This window comes from Catharus ustulatus, chromosome 3 (genome assembly GCF_009819885.2).
Source record: "Catharus ustulatus isolate bCatUst1 chromosome 3, bCatUst1.pri.v2, whole genome shotgun sequence".
NCBI classification, from domain to species: domain Eukaryota; kingdom Metazoa; phylum Chordata; class Aves; order Passeriformes; family Turdidae; genus Catharus; species Catharus ustulatus.
The window spans coordinates 97,833,621-97,850,538 of NC_046223.1; the positions used below are offsets into that span (position 1 = coordinate 97,833,621).

Below are 16,918 nucleotides of genomic sequence, written 5' to 3' on the forward strand. Positions count from 1 at the left end.
ATCAGAAACAAGTTTTAACTATATACTTTGTACACAGCTTCTTTCCTTTTTTTTTGCTAATCTTAAAAATTCTTTTGAGTCCCTTTACTTCCACCTTTCCTAAGGAGAGTGAAGTACTAGCAAGCCAAGTTCCTGAGGATCTTTTACTTCATCTTCTTTTCTCAAATGCCATTGATCTCATGTTTTAAGGAAATAATACCTCTACAAAGCATTTCCCTGCTTTGGTACTGACTATACAACTGAAGAGAACAAAGTCCAGAATCTATGAGAGACGTTATCCTTCCTTCCTCTTAATGGTACTTAATAGTAACGTTCCAGTACCATTTAGAAGGAAAACCTATTGTACTAAGTAATGTACACACTCTGCCCCCAGCGCATTTCCACTATAACTCAAGGGACAGCATGCCAAAAAGATTTCAGAACAAGGCTGAGGAGGAAAAGTAATTTTCCAAAAGCTACAAAAGACAGTGGAAGAGCCAATGCTGAATTTTCTGTCCTACTCTTGAGCGGCCCATTGATGTTCATGTGAAGAAGTTATCTCATCTGCTGGCAACACAACAGCTCAAGCCCTTGGAAAGTCTCTATAGCCCAAATATGAAAAGACTAAGTTGAAGGTACAGTGGCAAAATATTAAACTAAATGGATCAGGATACAAAGGTCAAATCAACTGCCCTCACTTACAGAAAAAGTGGCAGTGAATAGAAAGAAAAAAAACTTCAAAAAAGGATCCAACCCTAGGAGGTACCAGGCAATTTACCTCCCTAACATCAGGTTTGCAAGGGTGAACTATCAGGATAGACGTACCAGGAAGGATAACACCATAACAGGATCTTGCACTATCAGAGTTGAAAAAATTCATAACAACTTCATTTACTAAGCATACAAAATTCCCTTTTAAACTGGTTGAAGCTTTGGTAACTCTTAATCCAAAATCAAATACCTTCAGAGCTAAGGCTCAGAAAGGATTCACCCAACATCTGCCTATAACACAATAAATTCCATTATGTGCTTTCACTATGCAATGTTCCTTCTAAAGCTTCTCTGCAGTTTATATCTGCAGAGCTCCAAGGCCTGTTCCTGCTTACAGATGTCTGGAATGCATCCTGCCACACCAAAACTGTCAGCCAAAATAAGTGATAGTTATGGTTTGAAGAAATGGCTATTTTTCTATACTTTTTTAAAGCTGCTCATGCCTGGAGCATAGGTTTTGAAGTGTGACACATGTAACAGCCAGCAAACCTCTGAAAGTGAGTCTCAGCACCTTTTCCAAATGCATCTTTAAGAGAGCAGCTAAAAGGCTTTCAGATTTTTTTTCTTTAAATATATGATGCAAGCTTTTAAACATCTATCAAAGTTAACTTCCAACAATGATTTTTTAAAATCAATTCCTTCCTTGCCAGCAAATATTAACAAGACACAGAGCTGAGCCATGGAGCTTGATTTCCATTTTGATCTAGTTCACAGTGACATGCTTCAAATTACACCAGAACTGTGTCAAAGAAGGACACAGACCCAGTGTTAGAGTCCTCCCCACTGACCTGCTTGTTCCCATCTGAACAGTGCAGTTATTCACAAGAAGAAAGATACACTTGCTCACTTAAGAATGCCTCAGGGGTTGATTTATACATTACATTAACTCATTTTGAAGTTCCACATATTTTCCCCTACTTTCTAGATGCTGAGAAAAACCCTGCAGCAGGAAAGAGAGCTTGTGTATTACATATTGCATTAATACCCTCCAAAAAGAAAATAATTGCCATATTATGTAGCATACAGCACATTTACGAACTATCCCTAATAGCACCGTATTTCAAAGAGAAGTTTTTCACTCTTCTTTAGAAAGGCAGAGGAACTATCTCAACTTAAAGATGTTTAAGTCAAGATTAAGGCAGATGATTTAATTTGACTAGCAGCATATGATACATTTACATTTGTAGCTCAACTGCTTTTCCATTGATTCTCCTGCTAACAGGGTTACACAGCACAGCTTACAGGTGCGTTTAGACAATAATCATGAAAATCAAAGCTCAAATTAAACTGAAAAGGATTTCTGAATGTTCTCTCATACACTCAAGACAGGTGTTTTCAAAATTAAATCAGGTTACTCAGGGCCTTTATCCCCCCAAGTTATCAAACGCCATGAAAGTGGAGGTTTCACCATCCCCCAGAGCATCCTGCTCCTGAGCTAAACCAGAAACTCCCGGAAGAGCTTTTCCTGTAAGTCCAACTGGAGTTGGCCCTGCAGCAACTTGCAGTCATTGCCTCCCATTCTCCTGCTGTGCACCCCTGAAAACAGCCTGGCCTCCACCTTCTTTCCAAACCTACCCTGGGAAGCAGAAGATTGCAGTTTAATGCCCCTCATTCCTTTCTTCTCAAAACGACACAAACCTGGTTCCCTCAGCCTCTCCTGACCTCTTCCCATCCTCAACCATAGCCATGGCCTTTATTGGACTTGCTCCAGTTTGCCAGTCCCTCTCTTGTACTGGAGCCTCACAATGAACACCAAACTCCAGATGCAGCATCAAGACCACTGAGTAGAGGTTACTCAGTTTAACATAAAAGTATATTTTAAAAATCAACAGCTTTTAAGATACAGAATATCAAGATCTTGTCCCAAAGGTATTTTTAAACAGCATAAAGAAAAAAATCCTTATTAAACATGAAATACATGTGCTTCTATTCATGCATATTTTATAATAAAATTATGAATATGAATAACTGAGCAACTACCTTGACCTACTCAAAACGACAGAGGTTACAAAAATATGGAGCTCTTTTCCCCCATGTAACACCGTTTTTTTAAACACATTATAACCTCTGTTTAATGACTCAAACTGCACCCCTCCAGACTCCACAGCAATCACAGGAACAAAGGGACAGAAAGAAGCTCTCAGAGTTACTTAGCTGAAAGTTCAACATTTCCCATTGGCATCCAGATGTGAAATGAATTCATCTGACTTGTTGCTCATAACCTTCTTTGCTTCAGATGTGGGTAGAGATAGCATAGGATAGTGACTGCTGTGGGCCACAAAAGTGGTCTACAGATCGTCTCCTTTCCCCTATTCCAAGCCTAAGAGACTATTGTTAAAAATAAAAACCTACTTGTAGCACAATAGCATGGTTTTATTCCATATGTTTAGCTGGTAACTTCCTAAATTTGGAGCTAAAAATCAGGAATAATCATATTAAATGCATGCATTTTCAAAGAAAAAAAATACAACAGGTCCCTTATTATACTGCAATATATTCAGTTCCTGACCAAGTTTGCAATGCTTTTTAAGTTTTAAGTTGATATGTAAGGAAAAAAGAAAAGGAATTAAAACACCACATTAAAACTCGATGTTCATAGGCAATGTTTCTAATGCAGAGAAGTCTCCCACAGTTAAAGCAGTCAGAAATCTAATGGCACACACCAGAAACCAAAATCCTCCAAGTGTGAAATAGTCCCTAAGGACAGCTCCCAACACTTCAGATTTTCCACCAACTACACTCACCTTTGACCATGGAAGCTGCTACTGAAGGAAATGAGAGTCTGTGATGTTCCACAGCAGACCTCACAACCTCAAAGTGCTAATACCTGCAAAATCTGAGACTGAAATTCTGACTCCACAGCAAAGGGCAGTTTCAGCAAATGAAACAAAGGCAAAGACACCTTTATACTTGTCCAAAGACTATAGAAGAATGTCAACATTCCTCTCTGAGACTCAATTTTCCTTTCTCCTAACCTCTGGTAACTCCTTTTGCCTCCAGGATTAGGCTTCTCAGCTGCATCTGCGAATCTGATTTTGTTCAATGGCTTCCTCTAATTGTGGAAAAACAACAGACCATCAGTTCTCAGCTAAATGATTACAAATACTGATCACCATCTGCATTTCCACTTCAACAGTCACTACTTGTGGAGAAGTCAGAATGCAGCAAAAATGGCACCGGCACAAACTCTGCCAAAACTACAAGGCAGTGCAGCATTCAGACCAGGGGACACAGTACTTATGTACTGAGCTCCCAAAGGGCATGTGCATCCAAGCTTTGTCAGCACTATCACCCTAAGAGCTGTAAAGGTGACACATACTTTCTCTTTAGGGTGCGTGTACTGTAACTGCAGCAACATCAGGATTCTTCATTCTTAGCACTGCAGAGAGAACAAACATTTCATAATAGGAAACAGAAGTTGAATCAAGGAGACTGATTTCCAAGAAACTGTAACTTGTGGAGAAAACTTAGTCCAAGTAGAAATGCAATGTCTCTGAGAAAGCCTGAAAGTTTAAAAATTAAACTTAAAAAAAACCCCATCAAAACAAGAACACTTGCGAAGGTAAAGCCCATGAATGTCTAAAATCCCCTTGTGTCCACATCACTTAGTGAATATTGCTGCATAATGCCCAATTGAGTCTTCTGTCACCTAGAACGACAGAACTCCCACTGGGAAGTAACTCTTGCTGATATTTGATATGAAGACTCTTCCAGCAGATAGAAGAAGGCAGAAGGTAGAAGGTTAATTGCTTTTTTTTTTCCTCCTGTAGCTCAAGAAGGCTCTCTAACAGAAGGCTCTCTTGTATGTTTTCCATACAAGTTATTCCTAAGAAACATAGACTGTAAATTTTTAAGAGGTGTCTACAGTGAGTATGAATGAAACAGCCGTTTCTATTATGGCAGCTTCCCATCCCATGCTGTAAGCCATTAAAGAAGTCTGTATCAAGACTGATCATTACTTCTTTTAATGTGTATTTGTTTTTGTTAATAGCTAAGAGTCCTGTTCTATACAAATTTTATCCTTACATTTAGCAAAGAAAATTACTGAAATCACAACCAATGGAATAAAAAAGGAAGTGCATAGGTTCAGGTAGAAAATTATGAGGAAGCACAATTATTGCTAAGTTAAAGTTGGGTGACATTCTATTTCTTACAGCAATTCAAACAAGGCCAGATCTGCAGAGATGCACATTTTTCAGAATGAAAAACACTTTGACAAAAAATACTTAGCTTATTTTTCTGCTCCCCTTTCTCACACTAAACACTATCCTGCTCAAGACCAGAGAAAATACAGCAGCAGCAAGCCCTGAAAAAGAAGCAATCTACAGAGATACCCCAAAAACATGGCTGAAGATGGGTTTTCTAATCTTTCTTTTTAGAGGTTATTACTTACAACTTTTCTTCACTTAGAATTCCTGCTTAGTACATCACCCAGAGGAAGGAAAAAAAGGAGGGAAGCAAAGACTGCACTCGTGGATTTGTCCAAAGGATCCTGATCACAGTGAAATCAGTACTGTTAAATTGTTAGTATTTCTATTCTCTCCCTCTACAGATTATTATTGCAAGGCAAATTACAGAATCACTGCTTGATAGATTCACTCAGGTTGGCAGTCCAACCTGCTGCTCCAAGCCACGTCCACTACCAAGTGAGACCAGGCTGCTTTATTTACTGAGATACTGAAAAATCTCTAAAGACAAACTGCACGACCATGTCAGGCAGGCATCCTGCCACCTTGTTTTGTTGTCCTAGAAAAAACATTGCCCTTACATCTAGCTAGAACTACTCTTGCTTCAGTTATGACCACAACCTGTGATTCTGCCCCTTCCTCATAGCTGGTGGGAGCACATTGCCAGACCCCCATGAAGCTTCTTTCTCCTCCAGGACACTGCTGCTACTCCCTGACATGGCAGCAGTGCTGTGCTGAACTTGCTCAGTTTTATCCTCATCTCTCTTGTACTGGGGTGAGGTGTGGACACAAAACTGGATGAAATGCTGCAGGTGTGGTCTGACAAGTGCTGAGTGAGACCAACCCTTCCCCTCCAAGGAGACATTCCTTCCTGGGTGTGTAACCTTACCCTCCTCATTGCTGAATTCCACAGAGTTCTTGCCAGCCAGCTCCTCCAATCCACCCAAGTCCTTCTGAATGACAGCCTGAATCTCAAGCACATCCACTGCCCGCCGCTTTTCCCCAGTTTGGTGTCACTTGCAAACTCCATGAGCAAGGGCTGGCGGACTTCCGCTTCACACACAACATTAAACAGGTCACACCCTATGACGGACAGCTGGGGCTCCCCACCGGTTACCAGCCTCCTCCAAATCCAACCATCCCACCCGGCTTCCACCCATCTGGCAGCACACCCACCTAGATCACCATCACCATTCTGCAAAAGACCTCGCTGAATCCAACACAAGCATATGGTTTTATTAAGCTTAGGAGCAATATATTCACTTTACAAATGAAAAAACCCATGACCTACAAATGATTGAGGAATGAAAGGAATATGGATAAAAAGTAAACCAGCAAAAGGAAGAGGTTCCCAAACACGCACCTAGGACACCTAACTTTTTTAGTGAATGAGCCTTGCTCCTGTCTTGTGTCCTGGTAACTGTTTGAATACCCAAAGTAAGAAGACAGGCATCACCCCAGGATTCACAGACCATCCTGGACATCAAGAGTACTGCAACAAATTGCAAGAATCTGAAGAATTAAAAGGGAACACTGGCATCATATACTTTAGGAAGAAATGATCTGTTTTTCTTCTGTGCCATGCAAACTAGTAGACTACATCACTGGGTCAAGACAAAGATCATCCATGTCCCACATGCAAGCAAAATAAAAATATATGACGATTAGGAGTATTATTCTTAATTTGTGCTATAATTTGATAGCAATCAAGTAACTTCATCTGGAAAAGCAATCGTATTTCTGCAATTTCCTTTTTAAAATTTAATTCAGATTAGTTCCTTTCAATGCTGGATATGAAGAACTACCTTAATTGGAAATATCCTCATTAAAGTTTATATTTTTTAATCAGAGAAGATCCTTATATGCTGCAGCATACTTCAGTTATACCTATACAGGGTTTAGTTGCATACATATTATTATAATGCACATGTCATTAGAATTATTATGCAGAGAGTTTAGAAATGCTTTTCATTAAAAATGCACCAAAATATCATTAGTATAGTAATTCTGATCACCCTTATATGTAAAATATTGTAATTTTGTCACAGGGAGTATATAATCTCCAGAAACGTGGTTTCATGCTCCAGCGAATCAAGGTCTTAACTTGGGGAAAAAAAAAAAAGCCATGGAAATGTTATTTATGGATACAGTCAATAAAGCATTTTTTTCCCTCCAACTGTACATGAGTCAGACATTCATTACAAAAGCAGAAAGTCTTGTTTCAACTTGCACTAAATCTGTGCATCCTAGTTTCACAAGGCATAGGTTGTCTTTCAAGATACTGATGACAATTGATGAAAATTTCCACCAGAAGCTGTTTCCAGAGATGCAAGTGAAAGGATACACTGAAATTGATATTCAGTTGCTACTGCTGCCTGCAAACCAGAGACACTTTACCTAAACATCTTCAGCTCTTTGGGTACTACTGTCCTTGGAAAAGTAACCATGCTGTTTCTTATCAAGGACAACTCATAATATCTGATCATTAGAAAATCATTGAGTTGAACAAATGTATTTCACCTAATGAATAAAGTTATTAAGAATATAAACAGAGTCTTATTACTGAGTTTCAAAAATACATGGAGTAAAATATAGAAATATATTTCTAATAACAAAGTTAAAATGCATGCTCTAGAAAAATAAGACTATTTTCAATGATTTTCTAACATCAAAATTTTATTGAAATATATCAGAAAGCAGGTAATGCAGTTGCTAATTAATTACAGGAAGAAAGAAAAATAGTAATAGCCCCTGCAAAGAACAGCCCTTGTCTTCAGAAAATGTATAATGTAAGCTAAATTCCCACAGAAGTACAAGTTCTGCATCTAGTTCAAACACCAGCAGTCTTCACTCTTTCCTTCATTTGGAAATTATCTAGTAGACATCTTTCTTCTCAACTTTCTACAATCTGAAAGTGAAATTTTTAAAACTCAAATTATTCAATCCATGGTTTGCAACAATGTGGAATATTAAGTATGACATTCTAAAAGGACATTGAGGATGAGGCTGAGAATGCTTTAGAAAAGTGAAAAATATAAAATCAAGAGACATAAGCTCAAGACTAACTGTGAACCTACCAGGAAATCTAAATATTGCCATCAACTTCTCAGTAAGTTATTACCCCATTTTACAGATGAGGAAATAATGTTTACCCTCTTTTGTGGAAGTTTTTGAGATGTACAGTCTATCTCTCTAAGGAAAAAAATATTCACATGATTTCTGCAATTTTTTTAAAATGCATTTTAAGAAACAAGAGATTACAGAAGAGAAACAAGAGTGAATATTTGACCTTGAGCTTGGATCCTAATAGTTCACATTCATGGTTCAGTCCCAAGTAACAAGTATTGTACAGTACAGTAAGTCACTGAAACAGATTTTTGCAAGATAATGCCCCTATTCAGCAGCACGTAAGTAGAACAATTTATTTTGCTCTGCTTAACTGCTTCACCCACGCATTTGACATTAAGCTTCAGGCTTCCTGACTGAGCAGTGAACATGTAGGACATAATCAATGTTGTGCAGTTATGCATCACTTCCCACAGTCTTGCTGATGCAGGCATTTCAGAATAAACATGAATCAAGTTTTTGATCTAAAAACACAAGTTTGAAAGCATATTTTTCAACTCTTGTTTAGTATTACTTGTCATCACTCCCTTAAAAACAAGTTCTACTTTTACTTGTGCGGGTTTCTAAATAACCTACACTATTCTGATGTAAGCAAAACTCAAGATTCTTTGCAATAAGAAATTGTCCAATGGATTAATATCTCAAAAGATGCTAATAATAATGCAGCAGTTTTCTGCCATGGATATGTGACAGAACATGAGTCACAATATTCTGCTCTATGCATACCACGTGCTCACACATGCAGTGACATTACTGAGAGAGATTTGAAAACAAAAAGAAGACTAAGACATAGTTGTATAGATCCATAATGAGAATTCTGGGTTACCTTGCTCATGTGCCTCCTACCTTTTTATAATAAAGAGCCTCTCTTCTTCATGATATGCCTGCAGTCTCCCCTAAGTTTACAATATTTTACATATATTTCCCTTCAGTTTACAAACCAACCCCTGAAAATTTCCAAGCATCCAAGGTTTACAGCTTTTCTAATTGCTAAACTACCTCTAGATTCAGAAATTAATTTATCAATATTAATTTTCCACTAATAGACATAATAACAAGAATGATTGAATTAAAAGTAATGCGAGTGGGGAAATATTATCTGTAATAAATGCTGATTTTAATAAAATAAGATCTTTGATACAAAAAGTGCTTGCCTCAAAGCATGTTGTCAAATACATACAAAATGAAAGACTAATTCATACCATTATCAATGCAACCTCATTTATTGTTTCATTATGGCATTCAAAATGTCCAAAAAGTAAGAACAATTTCATTCACAGTGTTTAACACTGTAATTCCAAAGGAAGTTTCTATAAGGTACAACTGCTCCAATAGACATTCCACAAGAAGCATCCAAGGATAACCCAGAAAATAGAGCTCAAAAAGCCATCAGGAAGCTGAACTTAAAGATAGTTTAAAAAATATCTTTTAGAAACCATATGACAACTTAATGGGATCCCTTCTAACATTCTCAAGTAAAACTGTAAAATGGAAATGCATAAAGAAAAAAGTGAAATAGAAGTCACTGTACATAAGCAGAAACAAAATTACTGTCCCACATATGTAAAATGAAGAAAATAAATACCTCAGTTAATTTCTCTATCACTAACAAAACTGAAAACTGTGTACTACAGATGCACAAATAAACTGACTGCTTTGCACAACATAGAAAGTTCAGTCTGAAAATCTGAATCAAAACTGGTCCTCCTCCTTCTGGAATGCAGCTTTTGCTTCCTGGCTGCTTCAGAAATAGACTGAAGTTTATAAATCATCTACAGCAGATTCTAAAAATAGTTTCTAATTAATATAGAAGCAGACTTCCTGTTTTATAAATAAGTAATTCCCAATTGCATTAAATTCCGTTACCAATTATGAAGTTTAACAATAGCCCCTCAGGTTTGTTGTCTTCCTTCAAATGTTTATAAACTATGCAATGATTTCTAAACAGCTCAGAATCAAATGAAGAACTCCTCTGTTGAGATTTCTTCAAGGAATCATAGAATGATTTGGGTTGGAAGAGACCTTAAATAGCATCCAAGTTCCAACCCCCTTGCCATGTATGAGGCAGGGACATTTTCCACGAGAGCAGGTTGCTCAGAGCTGCATCCAGCCTGGCCTGGATAAAGCTTGTTTTACAGTATTCCAGCATGGGAAAGGATTTGTGCTGTCAACTGATTAGTGAAATCATAGCCTATCTGCTATGCATTAGCACAGCTCAGGGTCAAAGAGGGCTCCTCATCATGGAGGGAAGGAGGCAACCCCCTTTTCAGTACTTTAGTGTGCTCATCACTGGCCTGTCAGAGCCAACATCACAAGACTTGTACATTTGGCTTCCACATCTCAGAGCTGAGTGCCAGACTGCACACACCCATCATGCAGCACTGGGGCTCCTCTCCATATCCTGCAGCCCAAACCCAGAGGATGCTGCCAAGACCTAACACTCAGCAGAAGATGATGGACAGCCCATTACTCATTACTCTGTCTGCTTCCATGGTCCTTCCTCCTACCACATCCATCTGTGGGTATCAGCCCCAGAAGCCCCACACACTGGAAACCCAGCACCACCACAAGACACCTGCTGTCACTCACACAGTAAGTCACACCTCATGTACAATGCCAAGGGTAATCTAAGGAATCCACAGAATATATTATTAAAAATCTTGAAATCTCCCTGTAAAGCTTCCGGAAATATCAGATTTCAAGGTAGCATCTAAAGAACTACTGTTCACAACCAGATAAACACATGTAACTAGTTCATGGAGTACTAAGCCTGAGGGCGAGAAGTAGGGGAAAGAAAAAAAAAAAAAGACAAGATGAATTAAACAAAGCAAGTCAGACAGATTATCAAGATCAAACAGATCACCCAAGTGAAAAGAATGAAGGGCCCATTGAAGGAAACAGCTGAACAGCCAGAACCTCTGCCTGAATAATGGGCTTGAAGTTGTAGGCACCAAACATGCCCTACATTCAGGCAATAAACCTGTGTCTCCTGAGCGCCAACAGAAAGTTTTAAAAATGTTATACTTAATTTCTACTACAGAACAGATTTCTCACTGGGGTTCACCAAGCAGTGTGAAGGCTTTAGGAAAAATTCTTTCATTTACAATAAAAATAGCCACAAACTAACAATGTTGGTATAACCTCACTGTATTTATTTAAGCATGAAACAGTTTTTAAGCAATATTTTTTATTTCCTGACTTGTGGAAAAAAGACCCCAACCCTACACATTTTTATGCTAACAGTTAAACTGCAATACTGAAAAAAGGATGCTTTTTACATTGCAATTAAACTTAAAGCCTGCTAGACTAAGGTAAAAGCCATGATCTTAGTATCTCTGGGAAAGAAAGGAGGAAAAACAAGGATTGAAGAAATATGTAAATTAATGAGGACAGAATTTAGGATGGATAAAATCGTTTTGGCCAAAACTACAAGCACCACCTAAAATCTGTAAAATAAGCCTTTGCTGTGGACAAATTATTAATAGCTGCCTTTCCAAGTACTTGGTACTGCCTATTGACACAGCTTGCTCACTCACTCGTCCAGTGCATGACTGGGCAATCTTTTAAAGCTCTTCTTACTTTACCCTGTAAGCGCAGGGCATCTCGCAAAAGCAACTGCATGGTCTGGGATCACCACAAACAACTATGTAACTACAATAACTGCGCCGTTAATTACAAAGAAACCAAAGGAAAACACATAAAAGGACAGTATTTATTGAAGAAGTATTTTTCCCCCTGTTCCAAGAAAACCAGTATAATTGCAGATACCAACTAAAAAACTGGTCGACACCAGCTTTGAAGAACGGGGAAGGAAAGGAACTCCAGCCCCCACGGGAGTTCTATTTTCCATAGCCGTGTCCGTAGCTGATGGAGAGGGGAGGGAAGCTGGAGCCGGCGGCTCCCCCCACCGCGGAGCACGAAGCAGCGCACACGTGAGAAACCCCCCGCGAAAACCTCGCGGAAGAAACTTCACCTCAGTTCAACAGCGAGAAGTTTGGCCAAGGCGCTTTACGGACCCCTCGTGCCCTGGCTCCAGTGCCCACCTCGCCCGGCAGAACCCATTTGATGACAGCCCCACACCACGCGTCTCCCCCTCCTCCTCCTCCGCGCCGGTGTCCAGCGGCTGCCGCCCCAGGCCCCCGCAGCCCCAGCGAGGCAGCCCCCGCCCCGAAGGGCGTCTCCGCACCCAACATCGAGCCCACCCCCCGAGGACCGAGCCTTCCGTGACAACACTGGTGCAGGACCCCGCGCGAAGCGAGCACCCACCTCCGCCGCCGCGGCCGGAGCCGCCGCCAAACGCTGCGAGGCGGCCGCCGCCCGGCACGGCCCGCTCCGCCCCGCTCCGCCCCGCTCCGCCGGGCCCGCCGGCTGCCCCGCAGCCCGGACACGTCACTCGCCGCAGAGCCCGCTCCGGCCGCCGGGCGGAGCTCCTGAGCGCCGCTGGGAGCCGCCCGGCCCGGCCCGGCCCGGCCCCGCCTCGCTGCGGCCGCCGCTGCCGTCAGCGCCTGCCCGGGGCCGCCGCTCCCGGCGCCCGCCCCCGCTGGATCCCAGCTGGGCCCGCCGGCAGGGCCGGGCCGGGGCAGGGCCGGGGCGGGGCGGGCACCTCGTGTCCCCCCGGCCCCGCCGCATTCCTGCGGCCGCACGTGACACCGCCCCGGGACCGGAGCGCATCCCGCCCCTCGGACCGGGACCGGGGCGCATCCTGCCCCTCGGACCGGGACCGGAGCGCATCCCGCCCCTCGGACCGGGACCGGGGCGCATCCCGCCGCTCGGACCGGGACCGGAGCGCATCCCGCCGCTCGGACCGGGACCGGGGCGCATCCCGCCGCTCGGACCGGGACCGGGGCGCATCCCGCCCCTCGGACCGGGACCGGGGCGCATCCCGCCGCTCGGTCCTGCTGGCCCCGCGGTGCTACGGGCCGAGAGTGGAGCTGCCCGGCTGCGGTGACCGGGAGAGCACCCGGTCCCCGGGCTGGACAGCTCGGCACACTCAGCCTCATGCTCACGAATAGCCCCTGAACGCGCCAGGGTACACACTGGGCCACGGCGCTGTCTTGGATTTTAATCTCACTTATAATTTAAAATCCAGTAATAGTTTTCAAATTAAATGCTATCTAGAGACGCTGGCATCTCATGTCAAGCACTTTTGCTGTTTGCATCCTTCTCGCGTGACAGTCCTCACAGCGAGCATCACTGCAGACCCGCACTGACCAAGCCAACCACACAGCCTTCCCGAAGCCAGTGCCACTCATGCTTGTCCTGAGAGTAACACTAACCACTTGTACATTCAGGACTGACAATCTTAGTTAAAAAATAGAAAACCTTTACAAAATGCAATCATTTTGCAAATGTGTACCTTACAATATATTCATGTACACATCTGTCACACTTCAAAAAAAATAAACGCTCTTAAGTACATTATAAATTCTTAAATAAATTATAAGTCACTGCAACAATTTAATATGGTTAAGTATTATCTGAAATCGTTGGACCACTTTTAAGAATGAAATCTTTGAGCTAAAGGCTGTTCAAAGATCATTGTGTCATCCAGCAGTGATCCCTGCCCATTTAAGTAAACTCATTCTACAGTAAGTAATAAAATACACTCAGCAAATAGTAAATTCATTATCATTGCAGGAAAATGTTACTGGAAAATGGTGGCATTTGACATCTGATTAATTCACCTTTTCTCTACATTTTCCCTTTGTCTGGAGTTTAACAACACAGATTCACAACTATCCAAGTCTTTGTGTGGGTTCATACAGTCTGCATCACAAAGCTTTTTAAACTATTCCTTTCAAAGTATGTTTCCATTTTCACAATGTTTTTTCTTTTCAATGCAGTTCATTATGGCATTGACTCGAAATAGCTTTCACATAACTCTATAGGTTCTATGTATGTAAGAAAGTAAACAAGAAAATTGGACCATAGTAAAAGTTAAGGCCAGGAATACCATTATGATGTTCAGTTCACATCAGACACCACTCAGTTCCATTAGAGACCATTTTATCCTGTCATTTTTGTAATTTTTAAAATATGTTGCATTTCACACCAAGCTATCATTTCAGGAGCTGAAATGGTGGGGAATCAATCTTTGGCAAACTGTTCAATAAGTACTTATCATGAGAGGCCACTTCAAAACACAAACACATACCTAGAACAAGTACAACTAGCTTGATTCTGTAATAAAAAATACCATTTACTAGCAATATCCTTCTCCTTTTGACACTTATCTCACAATCTATGTACAGTAATTTCACGATTATAAGCCACACTGAGTATAAGCCGCACTTCCAGTTGCCAGCAACTTTTAATTCTTTGTCCATACATAAGCCGCACCTGATTATAAGCCGCACATTACAATACAGAGTGTGATAAAAGGTATCTATTCTATCACCATCTGTTGAGGGTGGGGGCAGTGATCCTTATCTCAACGGCAGATATTCTGCTAATGGGCCATCCATTGAAACCAGATAGAGCATTGTTCTTTATCTTTTCACAACCCATCCTTCCTCCCGCGAGTCATTTTCTGCTAATGGCCATTGAGTCCCACTGTGTGACTGATAAAATTACTGCATCCCATTGGAAGTTGCTCCAGCCAGGGGGAAGAGCCCAACATTTCTTACCAAAATAAAAACAGAGGTTTTGGAACGCTAATGGAGCCCCTTTCTCCACTGGACTCCAGAGGAAAACCGGATTTCTCCACATCACCACTGGACCTCCAGAGGGAAACTGCACCTTCTGCAGGAGCACTGCTCCAACTGAATCACATCTGTCACTGCAGGAGGATGCAACCACCATTTAATGGGACTGCTATCAACACCCTGCCTGACAGGGTGTCAGGTTGTACTCGGACTTTGTCAGGGTTTGGGTTTGTTTCTTTGTAGTACTGTATTTCTATTTTAATCTCCCTAGAAAAGAACTGTTATTTCTAATTCCCATATTTTTGCCGGAAAGCCCCTTGATTTCAAAGTTATAATAATTTGGAGGGAGGGGTTTACATTCTCCATTTCAAAGAGAAGTTCCTGCCTTTCTCAGCAGACACCTGTCCTCCAAACTAAAACAGCAACTTTTTGTTCTTTGTCCAGATATAAGCCACACCTGATTATAAGCCGCACTTTGGGTTTGGACCAAAATTTTAGTCAAAATGGTGCGGCTTATAATCATGAAATTACTGTACATTAAATTCTCCCTTTCATAATTACCTTTCACAGAGTATCTTATCTCTTACAATTATCTTAGACAAAACTGAAATCCTTCTGTAAGTCTTTTTGTGAACCCTTCTGATCTTTGACAACTCCTTTTGGTTCTGGTGACCATACACATATTCCAAGAAAAGGTTGCTGTGGAAACTTTGTTGGACAAATCCAACAATAGCAGATCAACTTATAAAAAAGAAAAACTAACTTTCAAAATAACTTGTGCTTTCCTACTGTTTTATATGACAACAGTTTATTAGGAGTAATAGCACCTTGATCATTGCAATCATAAATTCATTATTTATCCACCCATACTTAGTTGTTCATAGAGTACAAATAATGGCAGGCTCCACTGTTAACATGATGCTTTTTATTACCAGATTCCAAGAAGCTGATGTTTAAATTGGTTTTACTGATGATACTTGCATGAGACCTCACCAAAATTTACTTACTCTTATTTCTGATTACCAGGGCTTCAGCAAAGATACTTCACCTCCAAGATACTGCACATAAGTCATGTACCCCACGCATCTTCACCACACATCTACACCATGCACCCACTGCAGCTCATGTACTGGCATCTTAAGGACACCATCAGCCCTGGCCAGTGTCCTGGCCCCCTGTGGCACAATGCCATGAAGATGGGATGCCTTTTTTCTCCCTCCATAAAAGCAAGCTACAGTTTTCCTAAATTAAGACTATTACATCAAAAATTACATTTGGATTTATAAAAACACCGTTTATTCACATTTTGTTTTGATGCTTACTGCTGACTCATCTTCCACATCTTTCTGAAGCACCAGCACTATTACTGGGAGACAGTTCCTCAATTCTGAGCACACCAGTACAGGTTAACTTGACAATTGAATTTTATAATTCAATTATAATTGGATTTTAGAATTGTGATCTCTTACCACACTAGAACTTCTTTCATTAATGCATTTAATTTCACTTCTTTCCTTCTTTTGCAAGTCAAATTCTCAGACTGCCAATTCAGACAGACTAGGCATACATTTTCCTACATTTTAATATTTTCAAGAGCAGAGCTCTTATTATCATGGGTGGTACAAAAGTGATAGTATAGCTGATGCCATGACTTCTTGTGATGGGTTGACCTTGGCCAGTAACCAGACCCTCATCCAGCTGCTCTGTCATTCCCCCTCATCAGCAGGACTGTGGGAGAAAATAAGATGGAAATCTTGTCGGTCAAAATGAAGACAAGAAGATCCCTTAGCAACTACTGTCATGAGCAAACAGACTCAACTTGGGGAAAATTCTTTTTTTTGCCAATTAAAATTAAAAATTGAATGGTAAGAAACAAAGACAAAAGCAAAAAGACCTCCTTCCTCTGTTCTTCCTTTTCACGAGGCTCAACATCACTCCATTTCCAACTCCTTGGCCTCCTCCACCCTGAAGGGCACAGTGGGATGTGAACCGGGGTTGTGGTCAGTCAGTAACAACTCCTCCCAGTACTTATTCCTTCCCTCATTTCTCCTGTGCTTTAGTGTGGGTGCTTCCCACAGGCTGCAGTCCTTCAGGATAAACCTGCTCCTTCGAGGGCTCCTCCGCGGGCTGCAGGTGAATCTGCCTGGTGCTCTGGAGCAGCTTCTCCCCCTCCTTCTTCACTGAACTTGGTGCTCACAGAGTATTTCTCTC

General features: G+C 41.3%; 1 protein-coding gene across 4 annotated transcripts in view; it reads right to left on the reverse strand.

Annotated features, from left to right (window-relative positions):
- ARHGEF10 (Rho guanine nucleotide exchange factor 10) overlaps nucleotides 1-12,391 on the reverse strand; it is a 110,278-nt gene extending 97,887 nt beyond the window's left edge. For 2 of the 4 annotated variants that reach the window (XM_033054997.2, XM_033054994.2), the window contains exon 1: nucleotides 12,330-12,391. The gene's annotated coding sequence lies outside the window, so the exon portion shown is untranslated. Of the gene's footprint in view, nucleotides 1-12,036; nucleotides 12,056-12,106; nucleotides 12,126-12,329 lie in introns of those variants that run through there. The other 2 variants (XM_033054996.2, XM_033054995.2) reach the window with 2 other exon arrangements.
- Nucleotides 12,392-16,918: the final 4,527 nt, after the last annotated feature.